This window comes from Cetorhinus maximus, chromosome 4 (assembly GCF_964194155.1).
Source record: "Cetorhinus maximus chromosome 4, sCetMax3.hap1.1, whole genome shotgun sequence".
Taxonomy (NCBI): Eukaryota; Metazoa; Chordata; class Chondrichthyes; order Lamniformes; family Cetorhinidae; genus Cetorhinus; species Cetorhinus maximus.
In genome coordinates this window covers 7,251,789-7,278,670 of record NC_135882.1, presented here as the reverse complement: position 1 = coordinate 7,278,670, position 26,882 = coordinate 7,251,789, and positions in this window count along the sequence as shown.

Sequence of the window (26,882 nt, the reverse complement as noted above, 5' to 3'; positions counted from 1 at the left end):
GGGACCTTACCTGGAGTCACAATTTAGCTAATCCGATGTTCGGTTAGAGACAAAATGGCAGATGTAAATTTTCCATTAAAACAAAGCACTTACTTTGTAAGTTAATGCTCCATGGAGCTGAATAACTCAAGAAATACAGTCTACCTGGGATACAACTCAAACAGGTGCATAACTTATACAGCAAAAACTACTGCAATGTTAATTGTGTTATGTACTTGCCAAAGGGGAATGCTGAAAGTTACTGGATAAAGACTGGCACGTTTCCAACTGTTCCTCACTATTACCAAATAACAGGTATCTGTGATGGAATACTCCTAACGTGCCTGGATGAGTGCAGCTCCAACAACACTCAAGGAGCTCAACACCATCCAAGAAAAAGCAGCCCACTCGATCGGCAACCCATCCACCACCTTAAATATTCACTCCGTCCACCACTGGTACACAGTAGCTGCAGTGCGTACCAACTACAAGATGCACTGCAGCAACTCACCAAGGCTCCTTCAACAGCATCTTCCAAACCCATGATCTCTACCATCTAGCAGGACAAGGACATCAGATGCATGAGAACACCACCACCTGCGAGTACCCCTACAAGCCACTCACCATCCTGACTTGGAAATATATTGCCATTCCTTCACTGTCGCTGGGTCGAAATCTTGGAACTCCCTCCCTAACAGCACTGTGGGTGTACCTACACCACATGGACTGCAGCGGCTCAAGAAGGCAGCTCACCACCACCTACTCAAGGGCAATTAGGGATGGGCCTAGCCAGCGACGCCCACATCCTGGGAATGAATTTTTAAAGAAGTGCTGATGGCTATCAATGGATGATATCACAGTGCAGGAAAATGGGGACAGGGGCCTGTGGGCATTGCAGTAACAGTCTTTAACTCACTCAGCTTCTCATTCACACCCCTTCGTCCCCAAATAAGAAAATTTCTTGCTATTTAAAAAAAATAATTTATTTATTTATTTAGATCAACAGTATTGTGTTAGCTGCGACCCGGTGGGTAGTGACTTTCTATCTGAGCCAGAAGGCAGCGGGGTTGAGTCCCACACCAGAGACCTGAGCACTAAATCTAGGCTGACACTTCCAGTGCAGTACTGAGGGAGCCTTTCAGATGAGACAGTAAACGGAATCCATGTCTGCCCTTTCAGGTGAATGTAAAATGTTGAAAAGGAGCAGCGGAGTTCTCCTTGGTGTCCTGGTCGATATTCATCCCTCAACCAACATCACAAAAACAGATTATCTGGTCATTATCACATTGCTGTTTGTGGGGTCTTACTGTACACATGTTAACTGCAGAGTTTCGATTTTACAACAGTGACTACACTTCAAAAGTACTTAATTGGCCATTAGGCTTTGAGGTCGTGAAGACTATGATATAATGGTAAATCCTTCCTTATTAAGAAAGGAACTGAATGCACCTTTTAAGGTAAACTCAATTGAAAACTCTCTTTCAACTTTTTCATTCATCTTCTCTTCCATTTAACTTCATATTTTCAGGGCTGCCCTTATCTTTTGAAGGTAAAATCACACCTGGTGAACAACCCACCCGCAAATCCTAATTTCTCCTTTGGCTACACACAGATTTTCCATCAGGTTGCAAGATGATCTGCTTCAGCCTGTCATCAAAGTGATCATTGAAGAGGCTCATGAGAGGGGCTCCAACTCAAATAGTCATTTGGTGGTACAGAACTTGAGTATTGCTGGAAAAAGAGGCATGTCAAAGTTTTTTGTCTTGTACTCATCAGGACACTTCCTGGTATTCTTGTGACGTGTCCTGATGAGTGCAAGATGAAAAGCTTTGACACGTCTCTTTTTTCAGCAATACTCATGCTCCAATTCAGTGACCTCTCGCTTCCCCTGCAGAGAAGCAGTTGACCATCAGCTTCTGACAGCAGAGGTTGACATCTGGAACTAGGCTGCACGGTCCAAAGCTCTGTCCCACCTTTCCCATAGATTTCCAGCTTTCGTTCAAAGCTTCATGTTACTTTTCTCTTTCTGTCTGTTTCATTCATAAAAAGACATTTACTACATATACATTCCTTCAATACATAAAGTCTTATAACAGCAAACATTTCATTCAAGTGTACAATCCTTTATAAAAGCAAACATTGGAATTCATGGCCTCACTTCAAAGAGTCTATAACCACTTGTAGCTGTCAATAAAACTGTGAAATGGCAGGAACGCTACTGCGATAATGGATGGTTGTGAAATCAGTTGTGCAGCACTGACCCAGTAATGGAAACACTCTGGCTTATGTCAGCAGACAAAGTGAAATAGCAAGCAATCATTTTCATTAACAATCCAGACATTGTTTTCAAAGGTTTAAGGGGCAGGAATTTTAAATGCCTTGACAGCTCACCAGCTCCCTTTGGCAGGTGATTTTGACACTTTTGACAGCTCACTTTGACAGGTCCCTTTTGACAGGAGCGTCTGTCGGTTTTGACGGTTGATTTTGATAAGTCTGTTGACAGTTCCAATGAGCTTGACAGTCATGGGTTTATGCACTTTTTATGCACATTTACGCCTACTTTTAACAATTCCAAAGGGCACCTGACCTCCCCCAAAGTGTCCAGAACCAGATCCAAAAGGGTACCTCACCTCTCCAAAGGATTACCCTGGCTATCCAAATGATTCCATAGAGTTCAGACCTGCTCTTATCAGGTCTAATTTGCATGCTTCAGGTTTCATGCTCCTAGCTTCCCAATATCCCACGTGAATGGAGAGAGCTGATGATTTAAATGGCCAGAAAATGCGCCTGCGCAAAATGCTGCCAGCGAGAGGCTCTCTGTCATGGTGGAAATCTGGGCCCTAATCTAGTCTTCAATGCTGGATTTGGTGTCGCACCCTTCTGACTCAGAGACAGAGTGACAAACTGAAGCAATGTGCCAGTGTGCGCTAATCCTCCATCACTGAGGCAATGTGCCAGTGTCTGCTAATCCTCCATCACCAGGACAATGTGCCAGTGTGCGCTAATCCCCCATCACTGAGGCAATGTGCCAGTGTGCGCTAATCCTCCATCACCGAGGCAATGTGCCAGTGTGCGCTAATCCTCCATCACTGGGACAATCTGCAAGTGTGCGCTAATCCTCCATCACTGGGGCAATGTACCAGTGTGTGCTAATCCTCCATCACTGAGGCAATGTGCCAGTGTGCGATAATCCTCCATCACTGGGACAATGTGCCAGTGTGTGCTAATCCTCCATCACTGAGGCAATGTGCCAGTGTGCGATAATCCTCCATCACTGGGACAATGTGCCAGTGTGCGCTAATCCTCCATCACTGGGACAATGTGCCAGTGTGCGCTAATCCTCCATCACTGGGACAATGTGCCAGTGTGCGCTAATCCTCCATCACTGGGACAATGTGCCAGTGTGCGATAATCCTCCATCACTGAGACAATGTGCCAGTGTGCGCTAATCCTCCATCACTGGGACAATGTGCCAGTGTGCGCTAATCCTCCATCACTGGGACAATGTGCCAGTGTGCGCTAATCCTCCATCACTGGGACAATGTGCCAGTGTGCGCTAATCCTCCATCACTGGGACAATGTGCCAGTGTGTGCTAATCCTCCATCACTGGGGCAATGTGCCAGTCTGTACTAATTCTCCATCACTGAGGCAATGTGCCAGTGTGCGATAATCCTCCATCACTGAGGCAATGTGCCAGTGTGCGCTAATCCTCCATCACTGGGACAATGTGCCAGTGTGCGCTAATCCTTCATCACTGGGGCAATTTGCCAGTGGGCGCTAATCCCCCATCACTGGGACAATGTGCCAGTGTGCGCTAATCCTCCATCACTGGGACAATGTGCCAGTGTGTGCTAATCCTCCATCACTGGGACAATGTGCCAGTGTGCGCTAATCCTCCATCACTGGGACAATGTGCCAGTGTGCGCTAATCCTCCATCACTGGGACAATGTGCCAGTGTGTGCTAATCCCCCATCACTGGGGCAATGTGCCAGTGTGCGCTAATCCTCCATCACTGGGACAATGTGCCAGTGTGCGCTAATCCTCCATCACTGAGGCAATGTGCCAGTCTGTACTAATCCTCCATCACTGGGACAATGTGCCAGTGTGTGCTAATCCTCCATCTCTGGGACAATGTGCCAGTGTGCGCTAATCCTCCATCACTGGGGCAATGTACCAGTGTGCGCTAATCCTCCATTACTCTCCTTTGGCCGCACACTGGTTTCAGATGAGATTGCAAGATGACCTGTATCGCTCCATTGTCAATCTCACACCAAACTGATCAGGTCTGAGTAACTTCCCTCCTTCTCTGTAGAGAAACACCCAACCATCACTTGAAAGATTCCCCATTGGTAGCATTGCTATTTTGGAGTCAGAACACCTTGGGGTCAAATGGCACTTCTGGACTTGAGCTCATAACCTGTGCTCCAATTCCTGCAAAGTGCTGTCTTTCAGATGAGGCAATTGAGTCAAATCATCCTGGGAAAGATATGCTAACAACACACGCTTCTATTGGCGTGCAAATGTGCCAGAAAGTTCAGCTGATGGAAGAGACACGCCAAGAACGATGAGTCTCCAGAACTTCCTGGTCAAGTTACGCTCTTTCACCATTAGCTCAATACAAACAGCATCTCGTCCTTACATGACAAAGTCTAACTAATGGTACACGCCTCAAGATGTCCTTCTCCAGCAAAATTTGATCCTTTGAATGAACCATCTCCTGGCTGCTCAAGTGGACACAGAAGATCTTCTGGCCCTGCTCGAAGAGGAGCACTCAAGTTCCCATATCCTAGACAGCATCCCTGCCTCCAGCAACACCACCAAAACAGTACTAACCGGCCAATTCATTTCATTTCCTGTTTCCAGTCTTTGCTGCTTGTGCAGGTTGGCTGTGTCTTCAATTCAAAAGACTAAACAGGGATGTCAAATATTTTTGGAGGAAGGTGCTAGATCTAAAGACAAGTTCTTTTTGTCGCACCACCTTAACGAAAACTTTCAATTCAACTCTCCACTTGGTCAGAAGTTAAAGCCACTAAAATCAATACTAAAATTATGTTCTGCTTTGCCAACCCTAAGACTTAGGGATGGAATTCCAGAATCCCGGGCCTGGGAAGTTGAAAGCATGCTGGTTAAAGTGATAATGAAATGCCAGGATGAAAGTTGAAATTTTGACCCACAGGTATATTAGTTCTCTTACCTTGGCAATACTTTGTATTTTGCACAACTCCAATGTTTCTGTCTCTCCTACAATTGCGCAGGAAGATTATTTCAGTATGATTTTGTTCCTATATCAATTTTAAACCTACTTTTCATTAAATTCCCTTTATGCCCATTAGTTCCAATGTTCTCAACTTACCTTGAATTACGTTCGATTTGTCAAGAACGTTTAATATTTTTCATACTTTGAACCTATACCAATTTTACCCTTTTCATGGATGCCGTCAAGTGAATAGTAGATTTTTTTGGGTAAATCATAGTTCCAAAGCGAACTTTGTAATAAATTTGAAATTGATAATCTATTAAAAATCTCACACCTGCGTGCACTTCCTGTCTACTAACCCTTAATTCCTGTTGTCATGTTTTTGTCACTTTTATTGTCAACTTTTTCCATTCTAAGTTCCTGTATCCAGGAATACGATGAAGATGCCTATGTTTAGCTTGTTACTCTGTAATTATCAATGTATCCTGGACCTCAGTTCGGTTTCGCCTGAATTTCCAGCTTGGACTGAACACAAGAACATAAGAAATAGGAGCAGGAGTAGGGCCATTCGACCCCTCGAGCCAACACCGCTACTCAATGAGATCATGGCTGATCTGATCATGGCCTCAACTTCGCTTTCCCGCCTGTCCCCCATTAACCCTCGACGCTCTCATAAATCAATAATCTGTCTAACTCAGTCTTGAATAAAGAAAGTTCTGAGGGGGGCTTGACAGGGGTAGATGCCGAGAGGATATTTACCCTCGCGAGGGAATCTAGAACTAGGGGGCAGAGTTTCTAAAAATAAGGAGTGCCCCCATTTAAGATGGAGATGAGGAGGAATTCCTTCTCTCAGAGGGTCATTACTGTTTGGAATTCTCCTCTGCAGACTGCAGTGGAGGCTGGGTCATCAAACATATTTAAGGCTGAGTTAGACAGATTATTGAGCAACAAGGGGGTCGAGGGTTATGGGGGAAGACAGGAAAGTGGAGTTAAGGACACAATCAGATCAGCCATGATCTTATCGATTGGCAGTGCAGGCTTGATGGGCTGGGAGGCCTACTCCTGTTCCCATTTCTTCCGATCTCATGATGAATGACCCAGCCTACACTGCTCTCTGGGGTGGAGAATGTAGGGAGACACTTGTGCTCCAAAAAACCTCTACTTCCTAATTTGCTGTGGGTTTTACTAATCTTAAAACTAGTCCGTGTGTTACTGGCATTGCACAGCAGGGAGTCAAGATTGCCAGTGGTCATTTCCACTTTGGCCGTGGGCATTTAAATACATTTAAGGGAAATGAGATAGGAAGGAGAAAGGAACAGAAGGGTATGCCAATAGGATGAGGTGAAAAGATATGAAGCATAACTACTGGCACAGACCAGTTAAGTCATGTTTCTGTGCTGTAAAATCTAATGTGATTGGGTCTGCCAAATTTTGCGCTCAAAAATCTGATGTCCCTGATCAGAAAAGATAGGTTTGACCTAATCACTGCATTGTTTTTTTTCATGGGATGTGGGCATCACTGGCAAGGCCAGCGTTTATTACCCATGTGCCCTTCAGTTGAGTGGCTTGCTAGGCCATTTCAGGGGGCAGTCAAGAGTCAACCACTTTGCTGTGGGTCTGGAGTCACATGTAGGCCAGACCGGGTATAGGAAGGCAGATTTCCCTCCCATAAGGACATTAGTGAACCAGATGGATTTTTATGACAATCAGTGATAGTTTCATGGCCACCATTACTCAATGCCAGTTTTTTTTAATTAATAAACTGAATTGATTAATTGAATTTAGGTTCCACCAGCTGCCATGCTAGGATTCGAACCAGTGTCCCAAAGGCATTAATCTGGGTCACTGGGAGACAGCCTGTGCAATAGTTGGCCCTGTTGCCTCTGATGACGTTGGCTTCGCCCTATGGAGAGCTGAGGCCTCAAGAGTCCCAGCTTGCTTTAGCTGCCCTCCTGCGGGCCGGCTGCTCCCTCTGTGGTGACAGAAAGCGAGGTTGAGGGAGTCACAGGCAAAGGGGACTCGGAGGGAGAGGACAGCCTCTGCAATTCCCCAGTAGATGACCCAGGGTATCCAGCTGCTGCTCTTACTCCCTTCGGGTGCCTGAAGGTCCCCAGCCTGACTCCTTGAGGGGAAGGAGCACCTGGAAGGATGTCGAGGGGCCCTGTTTCCCTCTCACATTGCCACTGCAGGAACTCACCCATGGCTCCAGCGATGGAGTGCCGGTCTGCACACATCTCCATGTTCTGCTAGACTAAGGTCTCCATGGCATCCACCATCCTTCCCATGGAGTCCTCCAAATGTGCACATGTGGGCACCACTTCATCAGAGAGCAGGCGAACACACTTCTCTGACTCCCGTGCCCCTCTGTTGAGGGCTTCCAGCAGTTCAGCGTGATGTTCTCCCGCCTTCTGCTGACTCTCCAGGATAAGTTGGAAGGCCAAATCCAGAGATTTGTCATCTGACTCTGCCCTCAAAGATACCTCTTCCCCAGCAGTCCTCCGAGTGCCGGGGAGCTCGGCTGAACCTGCCTCCTCCTGCTACAGACACATGTCCATGGGGTGACCACCAGATTGTGATCCCGAGCCTGCCCTAGATCTAGTTCCCACCGAGGTGTGTGTCTCTGCGCTGGTGGAGGGTGTGGGTAAGCGCTGTGACGGGTCTTCCAGGCTGCTTATTTCCAGCTCTTCAATGGAGGAGGTGTCCTCTTGGCTGGAGGTGAGGACCTGGATGGAGCTGAGGGACTGGCTGGCTGAGGGTGTTGGTCGCTTGGCTGAGCTCCCTGTGAACCAAAGTAGAGATAAATAGTGCTTGGCAGCAGAGTCAAAAGCAGGAGAGAGAGAGAGAGAGAGAGCCCTCACAGTTGTGTTGAGAGAGGGATGATTTGGTGCAGGATCCTCACGTGGGTGTTCGCCACCGACCTCACTGTCACCACAGGCATGGTCCACATCCTCACCAGTCAGCGCAATGGCACACTCCTCAAAGTGAGTGAGGGGCCTAATGTGGGCCATTCCACCCCTGGTTTGGGACCTCTCCCTGCTGCTGTAAACCAGCTTCTCCTGTATGGAAACAGATGGAGAGAGTGTGAGCAGGACACATGGCTCTGTGTGGAATGTTTGTGTGGTGAGCGGAGCCATGGACAGGATGAGGACACGAGCTCCAGAGGATATGAGCCTGATGGAGATGTGAGGGTGTTTGTGAGAGTTAGTGGTGTTGTCCCTTGAGGTGTGAGGTCCCTGTGGGTGTGTGATGGGTTGGTGAGTGTGTGAGTTGGGAGTGATGAGGTGGTTGACTTACCCTGGGGAACGGATGAGATCATTCACCCTCTTCCTGCACTGGATGGCTGACCTCCTCTGTGCTCCGGTGGTGCTGACCACCACTGCCACCGCCTCCCAGGCCGGATTTGTCACTCTGGTGGACCTCCTGTGGCCGGAGACGGGTTAGAGGACATCGAGTGCTGAGGTCATGGCATGACGGACATATCCGAGCCCACCCGCCAGCGATCCAGAGTGTTTCCCTTGAACGCATCATTAATGAGGCGGGACGCGCCGGGAATGGGACACTGAGGCACAAAAAGACCGCCATTGCGGCCGGCGGGCATAACACCTCTTTTCACGCCCGCTTGGTGCAAACCTGGGAGGATTCCACGCGAAGAACAAGAGGGTCAGTCGGGGACAGCACCAATGGGTGGGACTTTCCGGTCCCCCGGAGCGGCGGGCGCCATCACGGGCAGGACAGCGAAAATTTGGAGAGCGGCCAAAAGTCGATTGCCTTTTGGTCGCACCTCAAATTTTCCCGCCCTACCCGCATCGATGCCCCCTGCTGGCCGAGCTGGAAAATGCCGGCCAGCGGGTTCAATGCCGACAGAAATTTCCTGGATAATCCAGAGTGTGTGGTAACGCGACCGTTCTCAATTCATTCTCAATCATTTTTACAGCTCTCAGAAAAGGAAATTACAACTCAATCTATGCAAAGATGTGTGCTCTGCACCTGACCCTGTAGATTATAAAAGCATTTTGCAAAAGCTAACCAATATCATTTTATAAGAAATAATCTGATCGCACAGTAAGTTCCTTTTGTACCGAGGGTAGATTCCTTACAATTGGCATATACTTTCATTTCAATAATTAATCCTTTTCATGTTCATTTCAGGACCCGTACTTCTCAAATATGAAGACAAAATCGACTTAACGCGTCCTCAACTGCGGGTTGGAAATAAAAAAAAGCCCAAAAGAATGCAAGCTAAGCGGTTTTTAAAAAAAAATAATGATTCATCAATTAGTACGTTTACCGGGTGATACCCTAAAATGGCGTTCGCTGCTCCGATCGCAATGTTAATGATGATAGCTCACAGTAACTGTGGCTCCATCCATGGAGTAGCACGAGTGAGTTTGAGCTGATTGCTCTTGAACACTGTTCAGATTCTTAAATCGGCAGCAGTTCTGCAGTCTGCAGAGTTTCCTGGTTACGCGGAGACTGACAGATGGCACGGTTGCCACACAGAAACAAAAGGAACGCCGTAATAGCAAGCACCCATTCACTGCAGAGCGCACAAGGGGCAACACTGGCGTGAGATGGGCAGAGAAGATGAGTGTGTGTTTCTTATCGCCGATGAAGTCTGTGCGGAGTAATGGAGCCTGCTCTGATGGCACACACATCTCACCTGGGTTTAATGCTCTGCGCACAATGAGAGTTCAGATAGTCAACCATTAAACTAAATCATCCTTAGCAACGAAATGTTGCCAAAACAAAAAAATACACCACTGCTTCTCAGTGAGCTGGCTACATAAAATCAGTAGCTAATAGGTTACCTCCTTTTGGATAGCGCAGCTTCAAAGTGTCATTCAATTGAGCGAGGTGCCTATCAGCCCGATGAAGGTTAAGGGGCGACTGAGTCAAGGGGGTTAAAGGAGGTTGGTAGGGTCGATAAAGTGAAACTATTCCCTCTGGCAGGGGGAGTTTGGAGCAAGGGAGCATAACTTCAAAATCAGGGCTAGGTCTGATTCAGGGCTGAGGCCAGGAAGGGTTTCTTCATAGAAAGTGTCGTGGAAATCTGGAACCCAAGACAACTGTGGATGCTGGGGATCAATGGAAATCTTCGGAACTGAAATTGATTTTAGTTTGACAAGGGTCTTAAAGTTTACGGAAGCAACGGCAGGAAGATGGACTTAAGATACAGATCAGCCAGGATCTAACTGACTGACAGAGCAGGTTCAAGGGGCTGAGTGGCCTCCTCTTCGTCCTACGTTCCCAACCATCTGCACTCAAGTAGGGTAGGGAGGGAGCAGGGTGGGGGAGGGGCGGCGTCTATGGCAACCTGAAGATCAAGCCGGCTTTGCAAAGTTAGTCAAACTGTTTTACTCAGAGTTAAGGGTTAAGCAGCCGATCTTTGGAGTGACAGGCGGCTCCTTAACTCAAGGTGCATCTGGATGTGGAGAAAGGAACTATTTAAGACAGGTAGGCTTAACGCAGGTGATCTTAAATGCAGGTTTCATTCCTTTTGTTACAGAGCAGTCTGCGTGCATATACTTACCGCACCTGCTGTTCAGATTGACAGCGTCACAAACATGTCAATCCCACCGCTAGAATCTCTTAATTTGTTTAGGGAAATAAGACATTGGTTAGATTCCTCCTATTTTTTTTCTCAGAAGGACTTTGAAAGAGTTGGGTGGTGGAGCGGGCTATTCCTGTCATCTCCACGAGTTTAATCGTCTTGATAAAATGATTCCACCCCCCCCACCCACCCACCTCCTTACCCCAGCCCGAAATGTTTGGAGATTCAAAACGGATATAAGCAGCTCGTAGTGTTCGCTTAACGTAGCTGAAAGCAGGGAACAAGAGTGCTGCGGAGTAGACGCTTTAGAGTTTCTGTGAATCACGTCACCTTTCCAGAGACGATGCAGCCTTTACTTTCTCTCCACTCACTCGCCCCCATCGCCCCCCACCCCACCCACCCCCTTCCCCCTTCCCCCACCGGCTCTCTCACTGCCACCTGTCTGTTCATCGCTCTACTCTCTGCGGTTTGAAAGAAAAGAAAGTGACAGGCGTTCCAATGCTGGGTCCCCACCACCACGGATAAATCAATCCATCAAAAATTCCTCCATAGAACTTAATCATGAAAGGTCATGTTGGGGAGTGAAGAACAGATTAAATTAGCATAGTATTAGATATGGAAAATGATTTCTGTCAAAATCAGCCCTACCACAATTATAATATGTTAATTACGTATTTCATTAAGGAAGTTGATTGTGGTGCTCAGATGAAATCAAGCAGGCACCAGGCACCTGGAAGGAAGCATTGAAGCCTGAAGCCCTTTATTTTTTAATTCGCCGCACCAGCACCTACCCTCCACCCCCACCCCCCACCGAAAGCAACCCAGCCCCGACTCTACCCCACCCCCCAACCTCCCCACACACACAAACACACACCCCCCCCTCCCTCCCTCCCCCAACAACCACCACCCCACCACTGCCACTTCACTTGACAGAACACACTCCCACTGTCGTGTACAACAGACAAGGAGGAGAGGGAGAAAGATAAAGTAGGACCCGCCTGCGAAACAGTAATTTTTTTTTAAGTGTCGCTGCTTGTGGCTTGTAATCCATTCAGGGTCGGACAATGCCTCACCCTCCTCTCCCCCCCACCCCCCCCACCCCCCCCCCACCCCACCCCTGCCTCCCAAATCAAAGATCAAAGGGCAGATTTTGTAAAGCAAACGGTTGGAGAGTTGTATTCGGCAGGGGTTTTCTCTCTTTTTTTTTTGTGATGAAAACCCACTCCAGGCCTCTTGGGAGATATTACCTTGCTCATTATTCCACTGATTGGCCTTATTTCATCCAAGGATTACTGCACATCCTTCTGTCAGCTGATCAGCAGCTTCATGAATATACAAGGAGACGCCACCATCGCTCGGCCCTGTTCTGATTATCTCTGAACTCGGAGGAGCGACGCGATTACGCTGCCCATCTTCCCCGTTCGCTATCTGATCATGATACAAGGACCCAGGGCCCCGGCAAGCTCGGCAGGCACAACACGTCCTTCTATGTCGGCCCTACAGTCACATGCAAACCTATTATATGTTGCACATCCCCCTGTCGTTCTAAGCATGTAGAAATGGAGAGGCCACAAATCTAAGATAGCCACTCGTAAATCCGAAAGGGAATTCGGGAGCAACTCCTTTACCCAGAGAGTGGTGAAGATGCAGATCTTGTTACCACAGGGAGTGGTCGAGGTGACTAGTGTAGGTGCATTTAAAGGGAAGCTAGATAAGTACATTAGAGAGAAAGGAATATGTTGGTAGGGTGAGACAAAGAGGAGTGGGAGGAGGTTTGTCTGTAAAGAGTATAAGTGCTGGCATAGACCAGTTGGGCCAAATGGCCTGTTTCTGTGCTACAAAATTCTACGTAAACACTTGACCATATGGCAATCTCTCAACATTTATCTTCATAAATGAAGGAAGATCTCTTTAGATATATAGCTGTATAATTCATTGAAGTAGAGATGCAGCTCCCATCTAAAAATGAAAAGACAGAATTGCATTTATGTAGCGCCTGTCACAATCTCAAGGCGTCGCAAAGCCGCTTTACAGCCGATGAAACACTATCTAAGTTGTAATATATAAAGGAAATGCAGCCGTCGAGTTATGCACAGCAAGCTCCCACAAACAGCAATGTGACAATGATCACAGAATCAGAGAATTGATGCAGCACAGAAGGAGGCCATTCGGCCTGACGTGCCTGTTCTGGTTCCTCAAATGAGCAATGCACCTACTGCCAATCCCCCTCCTTCTCCCCCGTAGCCCTGCACGTTCTTCCTTTTCAGATAATAAACCCGTTCCCTCCCGAGTGTCGCGATTGGCCCCGCCTCCACCACACTCTCGGGAGAGAGCGTCTGCCGGATCTTGGCCCACTCGCTGCGTGGCAAAGTTTCTCCTCGTGTCTCCGTCGCTGCGTCTGCCGATCAGCTTAAACCTGTTTCAAACCTTTCCATTTCATTAAAATTTTTTAATTGTTTTAAATCGGTTTTTTTTTGTGGTGTTGATTGAGGGAGCAATATTGGGCAGGGCAACAGGGATAACTCCCAGCCCTCCTTCGAAATAGCGCCATGGGATTTTGTACATCCAACCGAGGCAGGGGGGATCCAAAAGAAGGCACCCCTGACGGTGCAACAATGGGAGTGTCAGCCTTTGAATTGTGTACTTAACTCCCGGTATGACTTTAAATCTACAAACTTTTAGACTAAGAGGCAAGGGTGCTACCCAGAGAACCACAGCTACAGCTGAGATATGTATGCACTATTACGATAGCTTGCTGAGAACATGCGATTTAGAGTATAGAATTCAATTAGCTTTTCAATTAAACTTTTGTGACCACACGCTCAGGACTACCAGTCAGACACACGGAGTGAACGCTGATTGCTCACGTCCTGAACCTGCTCTGCACAAAAGTGCGTACACATTATGGTGCATGCGTGTTTTTAAAAAAATATATATAAACGGTCATTTTCTACCAGGTTAGGAACTGATGTGCCTCAAACAGTGAAAATAGGACGACAGTACAAATAACCCTGATTCCGTGCCTACATATCTTCAAACTATACCTGTTGAATGAAAAGCAGCCCCCATTCCACGCACTCTAGTAATAGGGCCATTAGTGACAGTATTCACAGTTACCACACAGCCAACTGATATATGACTACTGCTCCCTGTAGTTACACTGGTGGGGTGGGGAAGGGGAAGGGAATGAGATGTAGCCGAATACTGTAGACAGGGGTTACCCCTTTAGGAGCCATGAGGAAAAACACGGGATCCGTGTGAACATAGGGTTAACGCCCTATGCCCCCCGCGAGTTATGCCACCCTTGCTAACTCCCATTATCTTCAGCAGTAATTACTGTGGTGTTAAGGGCATATTGTGCGGAACAAAAACACAAAAATCAAATGCCATTTATCCATTCCTTATTGAAGAAAAACAATGATTTCAGTGCCAACGAGCCAATTGTGGGAGGTGGGTCTGTCATTTCTGCCCAGCCCCCAGGTCATTTCATGATCTAATTCCTCGGCTTGTAAATTTGGGTGGTGGTGGTGGTGGTGGTGGTGGTGGTGGTGGTGGTGGGGGGCAGAAGATGGGCTGATAGGTCTCTGAGTCAGAAGGTTGTGGGTTCAAGTCCTACTCCAGAGACTTGAACACGTATTCTGGGCTGGCACTTCCAGCACAGTGCTGAGGGAGGGCTGCACTGTTGGAGGTGCTACATTTCAGGTGAGACGTTACACCAAGGACCTGTCTCCTCTCTGAGGTGGATGTAAAAGATCCCATGGCACTATTTTAAAGAAGAGCGAGGGAGTTATCAAAATCCCATGGCTCTCAGTTTAACATGTCACCCATAAGAAGGTGACCACTCCCCCGGCACCCCCCCCACCCGCCACCCCTCCCTTAATAAAGCAGCATTCCTTCTTTACTGCACTGGACTGTCAGCCTGGATTTTGTGCTCAAGTCCCGGGGGCAGGACCTCAAACTTCTGACTCCGAGGAGGAAGCTGCTCACTGAGCCACAGCGAACACCTACGCAAAGCTGCCAAGGTAAATGTGCTGACATGCAGGTTGATAGCGTTCAATGTTGCATTACAGTGCATCTTAACTACATTTCACTTGAAACCATTGACACAGAAGGGGAACACACTGCATTTTGCCAACTGTTCACATTCTTTCTAAACGCACAGAAATGCTAAATGCTATACCAGGACAGTGTGTAATGTTTCCATATCAACTTGTTCATTGGTGGCTTATTAAATGCGGCAAGTATCAAGAACCAGGCGTAAGATTCATGAATGTTCCATGTTGACACACTCAGATAAGGTGGTTGGTGGCCTGGACACTAAGATGGTGCCTACCTTGTCATATATTCCTCCTTCAAGCCATCACATCAACTTGAATACAGGGACTGCACATAAAAAGAGACAGTGCATCCAACTGAGAAGACAGAGGTGATGGATGTGCCTCTCAGGTTTAAACCACATCCCTAACTCAAATCCCTCCATGGCCTCACCGCTTCTTATTTCCGTAAATCTCCTACAGCCCTACAACTCTCCAAGATCACTGCGCTCCTCCAAACATGGCCTTGTGCGATTTCCCACTTTTCATTGCTATAGCGTTGGCTGTGCTTTCAGCCGCCTGGGCCCTAAGCTCTGCATCTCCGCCTCTTGTTCCTCCTTTAGGACACTCCTTAAAAGCTGCTCCTTTGACCAAGCATTTGCATGCCTGTCCTAATAACTCGTCATGTGGCTCAATGTCAGATTTCTCTAATAATTCTCCTGTGAATCACCATAGTACCTTAAAGGGTGCTACAAGTTGCCTCTCAATTGCCCTCATCTCTTACTCTTTGTGACATTGGTGATATCTGCAACGTGTGACCCCTTTATCTTGTTTTTTCAATGTTCGGAAGAGGTCCTTGACTTGGTCCATTAAGTGGGGGGCAAGGCAGGTTGACTCCAAAACCTGTTGGTTCTAGCTGGTGAAGGTCAGGGGTTTGGAAGGTGCTGTCAAAGGAGTCTTGGTCACTTGCCGCAGTGCATTTTGTATATGGTACAAACTGCTGCCACTGTGCATCGGTGGTGGGAGGGAGTGAATGTTTAAGATGCTGGATGGGGTACCAATCAAGTTAATAATGAACTGACTGGGATCAACAAGAGCTCAAAATAGCCATCGTTCTGAACTGCTGCAGTCTCCGATTGTCATAAACTTGTGAGTTTAAAAGGAATTAATGGATTACATTAAATAAAATGATAAAGAATATAATTCGACAGTGAGCAACCGCTGCTCTTTGATATGGTATTAATTCACTTCCAATGTCTGGACATGAAGTCCTGCTATTTTCAAAGGTCTAACCCTACAATAAAAACTGACTTCAATTAACCCCACATTTCTTCCAATAGTGAACTCAGTTAAGACTTTCCAGGATCTGTCAGCTCCTTCTACATTACTAACAATGAAGCCAAGATTTCTTTCTTCACTACGGAAGCTCGGCTGAAAATTTCACAGGTGAGAGTGTAGCTGAGCAAGCTTTGTGCTCAACTTTTTATTAATTTGTTCTTGGGTTGTGGGCGTCGCTGGCTAGGCCAGCACTTGTTACCTATCACCAAGTGCCCTTGACAATGTGGTGGTGAGTCGCCTTCTCGAACCGCTGCAGTCCATGTGGTGGAGGTACACCCACAGTGCTGTTAGGGAGGAAGTTCCAGGACTTTGACCCAGTGACAGTGAAGGAACAGTGATATAGTTGTGTCTGGCTTGGAGGGGAACTTCCCTTGTTGGTGTTCCCTTGCGCCTAATGCCCTTGTCCTTCTAGGTGGTAGAGGTCAGGGGTTTGGAAGGTGCTGTCGAAGGAGTCTTGGCCACTTGCTGCAGTGCATTTTGTAGATGGTACACATTGCTGCCACTGTGCATCGGTGGCGGAGGGAGTAAATGTTTAAGGTGGTGGATGCAGCACCAATCAAGTGGATTGCTTTATTCTGGATGGTGCTTCTTGAGTTTGGAAGAAGCTGCAATCAACCTTGTAGATGGTGGACAGGCTCTGGGGAGTCAGGAAGTGAGATACTAGCTACAGAATTCCCAGCCTCTGACCTGGTCTTGTAGCGACAGCATTTATATCGCTGGTCCAGTTCAGTCTGGTCAATGGTAACCCCCCAGGGGGTTGATAATGGCAGGTTCAGTAATGGTAATGTCACTGAATATCAAGGGGAGATGGTTAGATTCTCTCCTGTTGGAGATGGTCATTGCCTGGCACTTGAATGTCGATTCCTCTGTGATTTAAGGTCAGTTCGATTTGGATGCATTTTGTTATGTTCAAAACAGCTGGCAATGGGAGGTTACATTCTCTTTGCCTCTCTACCTTGCTCTCTTCCTTTAAGAGGCTCCTTAAATTTGTCGTGATTAATTTGGACTATTTTGACTGATACGTAAAGCTCCTTTACCTGCAAGATGCCCTACAATTTAATTCCAAAGTAAAACAGTCACAGCACTAGGAGCAGTGAGATAAAGCAATAAATTCTGGTAGTTAACAGACTAAACCTCACACCTTATATGTCAACAACTGAAATCTAGTCCCGCTGTCCACACATAGTTAACTGTGATATGTTTTGTCTTACAGCAGAGGAAACTGCATTAAAAAATTCTAAAAGATTCGGTACATAGAACACTTAGAGGTGTTTCAGCATGAAAGGCACTAAATAATTGATAAAATATAATATTAAATGTGACTTTGATTATATTGGATGCTTATGTTCCATTCTATGCAATCGGACTCTTTATAACTACCCGTCCTTTCACCCTCTTATGTTAAACAGGTTTCAGAAACAACAAAACAGTTTGTCTAACACAACCAGCGCCAAGAGATCACTTTACAGAGGAGAGAGAGGACAAGAAAGAAAAAAAACACACGGCAACAAATGTTCTTCACAAAATGAAGCACATGACAAGCCCTCTACAATTCAGTTGTGTTTGACAGCATCAAGATATTACAGAAGAAACAACTCCCTAATATGCAGAGAATAAAAAAAAAACAAACATGAGCAAGCCACCATACACTACTCCCAGAATGGCCATTTTTGTCTTCACGCTGTGAATGATGATTCAAAGCAGTCACAAATCCATGTTTTCAAAATGCTATTGTATACTCCAGGGCTTTCATTATATTTTCCACTGGCAGGGGAAATTTCAAGGTAAGGAGAATATTTGTTTGATATGCAATTAACCCTCTTAGCACCAAAAATTCTGCTGCCTCTTGCACATATTTTTAGCTAGTCTGTCGTATTCCTCCACTTTAAAGCCAATGGTTTATCAACTCATTTATAATACATGTGGCACGCTGCCTGTATTTCCCTATGTTACAGCAGCGAGTGGCTTCTGAAGTACTTCCATGGCTGTGAAGCGCCTTGGGATGTCCTGAGGCCAAAGGGGCGCTATAGAAATGCAAGTTCCTTTCTCGTTGCTAAATCATTTTCATGGATTTCATGAAAGAAAAATTGCTTTGTTTACCAGTTAGCAAATGAAGAACGTTAACATAAACTGACTTGGCAGAGCAAACATGCCAACAGATTCACAAACTAAACTTCCAGGAGGGTCAAGTTAGAACCATAGCAAAGTTACAGCACAGAAGGAGGCCATTCGGCCCATCTTGTCCATGCCAGCCCGAGGACACCCAGGTGCCCTTTCTAATCCCACCTTCCTGCACCCGGCCCATAGCCCTGCAGTTTACAGCACTTAAGGTGCAGATCCAGGTACTTTTTAAAAGAGTTTAGAGTTTCTGCCTCTACCACCAACTTGGGCAGCGAATTCCAGACACCCACTACCCTCTGCGTAAAAAAGTTATTCCTCACGTCCCCCCTACACCTTCTGCCACTTATCTTGAATCTTTTTCCCCTGGTTCTAGAATTCTCCACCAAGGGAAACAATTTCATCCTGTCCACTCTATCTATTCCCCTCATAATTTTGTACACTTCAATCAAGTCTCCTCTCAGCCTTCGTTGTTCTAAGGAAAATAACCCCAACCTATCCAATCCCTCCTCGTAGCTACACTTACCAGCTTCTAAAGAGCGGAGAATCTCATAGGACTTTTTGAAAAACAATTTTTAACCTCAGAGATATAAAATTAAAAGAAGGCGATTTATAACTAATAACTGAGTCGAAGACAACATGAAGGCGCATTCGGTAAATATTTTTCCAAGCCAAGGCAGAAGTTTTAATGCATCTCTCAAGGAGTTACTAATGACTTCAGAGGCAACCCAGGAAGATGGAATGCAAGTACAGGCCCTCCTGTGCAACTGTCAAAGGGTCTGAGTGAGAGGAGTTTCAGCTGCCATTAACACAATTCCAACTGAATGCAACTCTGCAGCAAAAACTGCTCTTAATTCCACTCAACTAGATCGGCACTAATTGGGCAAACAAACCCCAAGAAGCCGCCCAGTTGTGCCAGGGATAGAAATGGGCACAAACGCACAGTGTTGAGGCGTAACTTGCAAGGAAACCCGGCAGCGTCACAAGAATTTAAAGGATCGAGCCACAAAGAACACGGCTACGCAAAACATTTAGAAATCACCAGTTAGGCCTCAGCTGGAGGATTGTGAACCAATTCTAGGTACTGCATTTAGGAAGGATGTCAAGGCCTTGGGGAGGGGGTGGAGAAGATTTACTAGAATGATACCAGGGATGAGGGACTTCAGTTATAGGGTGATACCAGAGAAAGTGGGGTTGTTCTCCTTAGAGCAGAGATGGTTCAGGGGGATTTACGTAGGATTACATAGGATACACAGCACAGAAACAGGTCATTGAGCCTAATAAGTTCATGCTCCACTCAGCGTCCGCTCAGCCTCCTCCCATCTTTCCTCATCTAAATCTGCCATCATAATCCTCTATTCCCTTCTCCCTCATATGTTTGTCTAGCTTCCCCTTAAATACATTGATCCTATTCACTCAACCATTCCCTGTGGTAGAGAGTTCCACATTCTCACCACTCTTTTAGATAAAAAGTTGCTTCTGAATTCCCTATTGAATTTCTTGCTGACTATCTTATATTGATGGCCTCTAGTTATGCTCTTCCCCACAAAGACAAAACATTCTCTCTGTATCCACTTGATCAAATCCTTTTTGAAGATCTCTATTCGATCACCCCTCAGCCTCCTTTTTTCAAGGCAGAAGAGACCCAGTCTGTCAATCCTTTCCCGATATGTATACCTGCACATTCCTGGCATCGCCCTTGTAAATCTTCTCTGCACCCTCTCCTGTGCCTCTATACCCTTTTTACAATGTGGCAACTGGAACTGAATGCAGTGCGCTCTGTGTGGTCTGATCAAGGCTCGAAACAGGTTTAACTTCGCTACTTTTCAATTCTATCCCTCCAGAAATAAAGCCTGGAGCTTGGTTTGCCTTAATGGGCTGAATTTTTAGGTTGGCGGGCGGGGGCCATGTCCGGAGTCGGGGCTGGGGAATGGACCGCAGACCGTGATCGCCCCTGCCCGCCATTAATTGGCCAGCCAGTGCGAAGCGATGCGCGCGATGAGAAGCTCAGCAGTGCCCGGATGGGGAAGGGAGAAGGGGGAAGGGGGAAGGGGGAGGAGGCGTGGGCGCTGAGGTCAGCGCTGGCACGGGCGAGAGCGGACAGAAAGCTCCCTGAAGTGCGGAGAGCTGCCTCAGGGAGCTGAGGACCTGGAAAGCATTAAATAAAGCTGCTGAAGCCAGGAAAAAAAAAATGTCCTAGCATCACAATCAGTCACCTGAACATATAAATGATAAAAACGCTGTCCATAGGTTTTCATTTTTCTTTCATTTAATAACGGAAACCTTATCCCGCCCTTTGGATGAGATTTCAAGGAAAATGCAAAATCCGCCCGGCAGATTCGCCCGTCCGCCAACCGGTAAGGTTGGACAGACCGCAAAAAATAAGGGACAATTGCACCTCTAATAAGCTTAATTGGCCTCTTAATTGTCGGCGGGCGCGCTTCTGACTTTTGCGTGCACGCGCCGACCAAAATATCGCACGAGCGCAGGAATGACGTCGGGACGCTCGCCCGACATCATCTCCCGCGGTTTTGCGCCCAATCAGGTCGGGCACTCGCCCACCCACCCGATCGGCGTAAAATCGTGCCCCGTACGTCCTTGTTCACCCGTAGCACAGCTTCTAGGGCGGAATTCTTGGCTCGGTGGGTGGGCGCGCGCCCAACCTGACCCGACGTGAAATCGGCGTGAGCTGGCGTCAGGTGGAGCGCCCCGACATCATCCCTCAATCCCGCGACGTTCCGGTTATCGGGCACGTGCCAAAGTCGGAAGTGCGCCCGTCAGCAATTAAGAGGGCAACTAACCCCATTAACAATACAACTGACTCCAATTTTTCACCTCACGGTTGGTGGACTGGCCAATCGGCCAGGCGGCCTTTACATTTTACATGAAATCTCATCCATGGGCGGGATGAGGTTTCCACGATGAAACAAAATATTAATAAATTTATGTGGACAGCGTCCTCAGGGGCTAAATTTTCAGGTGGTTTTACTATGATGCAGGAACACTTTCTTATAGCTTCTGAAACCTTCGCCAGAACCTTCCGCTCGGCCCCCGCTCGCCGGCGCGTAAAATGACGTGTGGTGACATCGGGCGTGCGTCCCGACGTATCCGCGCGTCACTCTGACCTTCCGTTCGACGGGTACGCACCGGAGTCGGCTGTGCGCCTGCCGACCTGTCAAAGGCCTGTTAAGGCCGTCAATAAACTAATTAAAGTACCTGTCAGGGCCGCCCTTCCAACCTGAAGGTCGGCAGGTGGCGGGGGGGAGGCGAAGAGCCCAGGCGGCTTTCGCATTTTTCATGGAACCTCATCCACGGGCGGGACGAGGTTTCATGAAGGGTTTATAACTTTAATAAAAAATGTTATTAAAATTCATAAACATGTCCCAGCTCATGTGACACTGTCACATGAGGGGACATGTCTGAATAATTTTTTTAAATTCTTCTATTCAATTTTTCAGGATGAAACTAAACTCCATGAGGCAGTTCCGGGCCTCAGGGAGATTTCTGCGCTCTTTCGCGAGCGCATGCGCGTGAACGAGCGCAGGGCCCGACTCTCCCTCCTGCCCCCCACCACCCACACAGGTAGCGCTGAGCACTTCTGGGTGCGCGTCAGGCCGGGCGGGCCTTAATTGGCCCGCCCATGTAAAATGGCGGCACGCAGCCAATCACGGGCGGCGATCGACTCCGCGCCCACCCACGCCCGTTCCCGACTGGCCCACCTGACGGGGAGAAAATTCTCCCCCGTTATTTTTGCTGTTTCAGGTCGTCAGCTCCCTGCGGCAGCTCTCCGCCTCCAGGGAGCTTTCTCTCAGCGCTGGCCCACGTTGACGTCGGCGCCTGCCCTCTTCCAGCCCCCACCCTGGCAGCGCTGAGCTTCTCACCACGCGTCTCATACTTGCTGGCCGTTAATTGGCTAGCCAGCGTGAAATCGCAGCCGGGGACCGATTGCGGTTGGTGGTCTGTTCCCCAGCCAATCCCCAGCGCTGAGCGCGCCTGCCTGCTGACCTAAAAATTCAGGCGCTTAATGATTGACGTCTTTGTACTCCACGATCCCTTTGTTCCTTTACCCAACCCAGGATTGTACCTTCTGAGTAATAAGCGACCCACCTATTCTGCTGACCAAAATCCACTACCTCACATTTATCTGCATTGAATTTCGCTGGCCAATTATTTGCTCATTCTATCAGTTCACTAACGGCCTCTTATTATTGTTGCAGTCCTCCTCGGTATTGACTATCCACACTGCCCCCACCCTATGATTCCCCGCCACCACCATAATTTGGCGTCATCCGCAAATTTAGAAATTGTGTTTTTTGATTCCAAAGTCCAAATCGTCAATGTAAATTGTGAACAGCAGTGGTCCCAGCAAGCGATCCTTGTGGGATCCCACTTCCCACCTTCTGCCATCGTAAATAGCTACCCTTTACTCCCACTCTGTCTCAGAGGCAGCCAGCGGTTCATTTGATAGAGATGTTCAAATCAATGGAGAGCAGAAATAAGGGAAAAATGTTTCCAGTGGTGGAAGGGTCAGTAACCAGAGGGCACGGAGTTAAGTTGATTGGCAAGTGAGCCAGAGGTGAAATAAGGAGAATTCATTTTATATACGCAGCAAGTTGTTATGATGCGGAGTGCACTGTGGTGGAAGCAGTTTCAATGGCAACTTTCAGAAAGGGATAAATTGGATAAATGCTTGAAGAGGAAAAACTTTCAGAGCAGGGGGAGTGAGATTAATTGGAGAGCTCTTCCAAAGAGCTGATAATAGCGTGATGGGCCGAACGACCTCTTCTGTGCCGCATGATTCTATGATCCTGTAATAAGTTTGATTTCTGATACTGGTTCTCCTACTCTTGATTGGCACAGAATACAATCCCGCCCACTCAAAACCAACTAGACAATTATTATAAAATCCAATTGCTTCATGTTCTCTCACTCATATTTGTTTCTTCCTTATAGATATAGGTGAAGGTGACATAAAAATGAATGTAGTCAACTACCAACCGTCTAAGACAGCAGAACAATTTGGAATTCAGTTTTAATGGTATATTCTTTCTTACAATTTGTTTTGTTATTTGCCTTATTTTTCTTTCTCGCTTTTTTTTATTCTCTTCACTTTAAGTATAAATCAGAATAGACATAAGTAGGATTGCCCTGACACAAAGCATTGTGGAATTGAAGCAGGAGTGCATGTTATTCAGTGTAACATTTATCAAGCACTCTGCTTTTTTGGGAAATTCAATTCAAAACAAGAACTGTGACGTCTGCCGGTTTACGTGTGACAGACATGTGTAAAGAAAGGACTTGCATTTTTATAGCATCCTTCATAACCACAGGACATCCCAAAGCACTTTACAGCTAATGACACTTTTGAAGTGTTGTAATGTAGGAAACGCAACAGCCAATTTGCACACAGGAAGCTCCGACAAACAGCAAATTAGATAATGACCAATCTATCTTTGTAATGTTGATTGAGGGGTAAATATTGGCCAGGGCACTGGGGATACCTCCCCTACTATCCTTCGAAATAGTGCCACGGGATCTTTTATATCCATCTGAGAGGGCAGACGAGGCCTCAGTTTAGGGTCTCATTCGAAGGATGGTACTGCCAACAGTGCAGTACTTCGACTTAACTCCGACAGAGTATCAGCTTAGATTTTTGTGCTCAAACCCTGGAGCGGAACTTGAACCCAGAAGCGTTTGCTTCAGAGGTGAGAGTGCTACCAACTGAGCAGTGGGTAAAACCGACTGAATCTCGCAAATGCTAATCCAGCACAAAGCTGAGAGATAAACCCTCTGCGACTGCCCTGGATGAATCCCAATTGCATTGTGTTAAACATGTACAATTGATTGTGACTTGATCAAACTTAATAGATTGACAACAGGAAGCACTTGAGTGGGTGTGGTGCTCAGAGCTGCATGCAATACTCTAAATGGGGGTCTAGAGTCCTGTATAGATGCAATATAAATTGCACATGCTTGCTTCAGTGTTCTGACCAGGCATGTCCATTCTATCCTCCCTCAGACAGGAGGTCTTCTCAGAGGTGCCTGGACCCTACCTAAAAAGTTTGACATCATTTGTTTTAAACAGTGTTCATTTGCACTCATTTGATATCAGTTGCACTCATTTGATATCAGTTGCACTCAAGAGCAGTCATTTAGCTATCATTTAACATCATTTGCACTCAAAAGCAATCATTTAACTATCATTTGACATCATTTGCACTCAAAACCATTCATTTAGCTATCATTTAACATTACAAGTACCATAACTAACATCAAAACAAAAACAGAATTACCCGGAAAAACTCAGCAGGTCTGGCAGCATCGGCGGAGAAGAAAAGAGTTGACGTTTCGAGTCCTCATGACCCTTCAGCAGAACTGAGTAAAGTTAGGAGAGGGGTGAAATATAAGCTGGTTTAAGGTGGGGTGGGGAGAGAAGTTGGGGGGCGGGGTGGTAGTTGGGACAAGCAAGCAGTGATAGGATCCTGCTGAATCTCCGACAGGATCCTATCACTGCTTGCTTGTCCCTACTACCACCACCACCCCCCCGCACCCCACCCACCCAACTTCTCTCCCCCCACCTTAAACCAGCTTATATTTCACCCCTCTCCTAACTTTACTCAGTTCTGCTGAAGGGTCATGAGGACTCGAAACGTCAACTCTTTTCTTCTCCGCCGATGCTGCCAGACCTGCTGAGTTTTTCCAGGTAATTCTGTTTTTGTTTTGGATTTCCAGCATCCGCAGTAGTTTTTTGTTTTTATTTGTAACTAACATCAATATCATCAATTGCCCCAAACCACAGCACCCAAACATTTGTGATTAGCAACATCACTTAAGCATTCGGGCACCAAAAATGATCATAGAGTTTATTTTCCATATTTCTAAATTTCGATAGCTTCACGCATCATAAAACTGAGCTACCTCAGAAAAAGCAGACCCTGTTTTGATGAGGTATTTTTATGTTTTTCTTCATAACCTATAACTCATGCAGCGCCATCCTGCCCACCGCCATACCAACCCACCCCCTCCCTCCGCCATACCCAGCTACCCACCCCTCCCCCCAACACCCAGATCACAACAGTTCTGTCCTGCCAACCCCACACCCATCCCCCTCAAAGCAATTTTCACCCTCTCGAGCAATTTTTTTCCACAATGCCCCACCCCCCAAACACCCCCCTCCCCACCAGAGCAATTTTCTTCCACCACCCCAGCACCACCAAAAAGTCAAATTTTTCAGTTAGGGTGAGCAAACATAAGGCAGTATTAGGTCATATGACCAAAAGCTTGGTCAAAGAGGTTAAATTCAGGGAAAATCACTGACCCCCAAATTGCAGAGGTTCTCTTCCTCATTCTCCTACCCCCCACTCTCTCTCTTCTCTCTTTCTCTCCCATCCGTTCCCACTATTTCTATTATTCTTCTCCTCTTCGCCCCTTATTCCCTTCCCCATTCCCCCTTATTCCCCTCCCCATTCCCCCTTATTCCCCTCCCCCGCCCCCCTTTTCGCAACACCACCGGCACCCCCACCACCACCACCACCCCCTCCCCACCCCCCCCAACCCGAGGCCAGCTGGAAACCGGAATTGCCCTTTTCCGGGGCAGCCCTTTGAAGATTTGGAGTCAGAGCGGAGGCAACGAGGTATTGGAGAAGTCGAAGGCCCGGAGAGAGTTTGGGGAGGCCACAAGGCCTGGAGACTGCAGGGAGGGGAGGGCTGGGGGGAGAGGTTAGACCCTGAGACTTGTGGTGGAAGAGGGAGAGTTTAGGCCCTGAGGTCTGGGGAGTGAGTGGGCAGAAAATATATAGACCCTGAGACTAAAATGACTCAAGAACTGATGGGGATCAGCATGAAATGTATGGCAGAACAACTTTTTTGGACTAAATGAAAAACCGAATAAATTCAGATATTATTTAAGTAATTAATTCCCTTGTATTTTTCAATGCAGGTTGCTGAGCGTATTTGATAGCTTTGAGCGTGCTGGATATCTTTGAGCATACTAGATGGTTTTGAGTGCGCATGCATATAGCTTTGCGCACACTCGATAGCTTTGACCGCAGTATCAAATTTGTTATCAAATTCATTCCAAATTAGAACTATTGGTGTCAAATTGTAATTAAGCGCATTGGGTACACTTGAAAACAGAAATGATGTTAAAACTTTCGGGTAGGGAACTGTCATTGAAAGAAGAAAACCAGCCGTCAATACCATTGGTAAACCTACAATTAATGGTCATGGCTCCAACTATAGGATTGGCCCTTTCCATACCTACATTCATAGACCAGGTGGTTCCTCAGCTGTTTCTACAGGTGTAACTTCACCAGAATTCCACACCAGTTTCCGCCAAGCTTCTCGAAAATTATTGCTGGTGGGAAAGAGGAGCAATACCTGTGGAGCTTCCCCACAGCTGTTGTTATGCAATAGTTGCCATTCTGTCACCAAAGTAGGGCAAATTAGCCCAGGTGATTTGTTCGCCTCCCTAAACCATAAGAAAATATGGAGCAAGTAAAGATAATGAATTAACCCACTAGCTGTCCTGTAATTCAGCGACCTACCATAGAATTATAGACTAGAACAGCACAGGAGGAGGCCATTCTGCCCGTCGTGTCTGTGCTGGCTCTTTTGAAGAACAGTTCACATAGTCCCACTCCCTCGGATGAAAAGTTCTACAG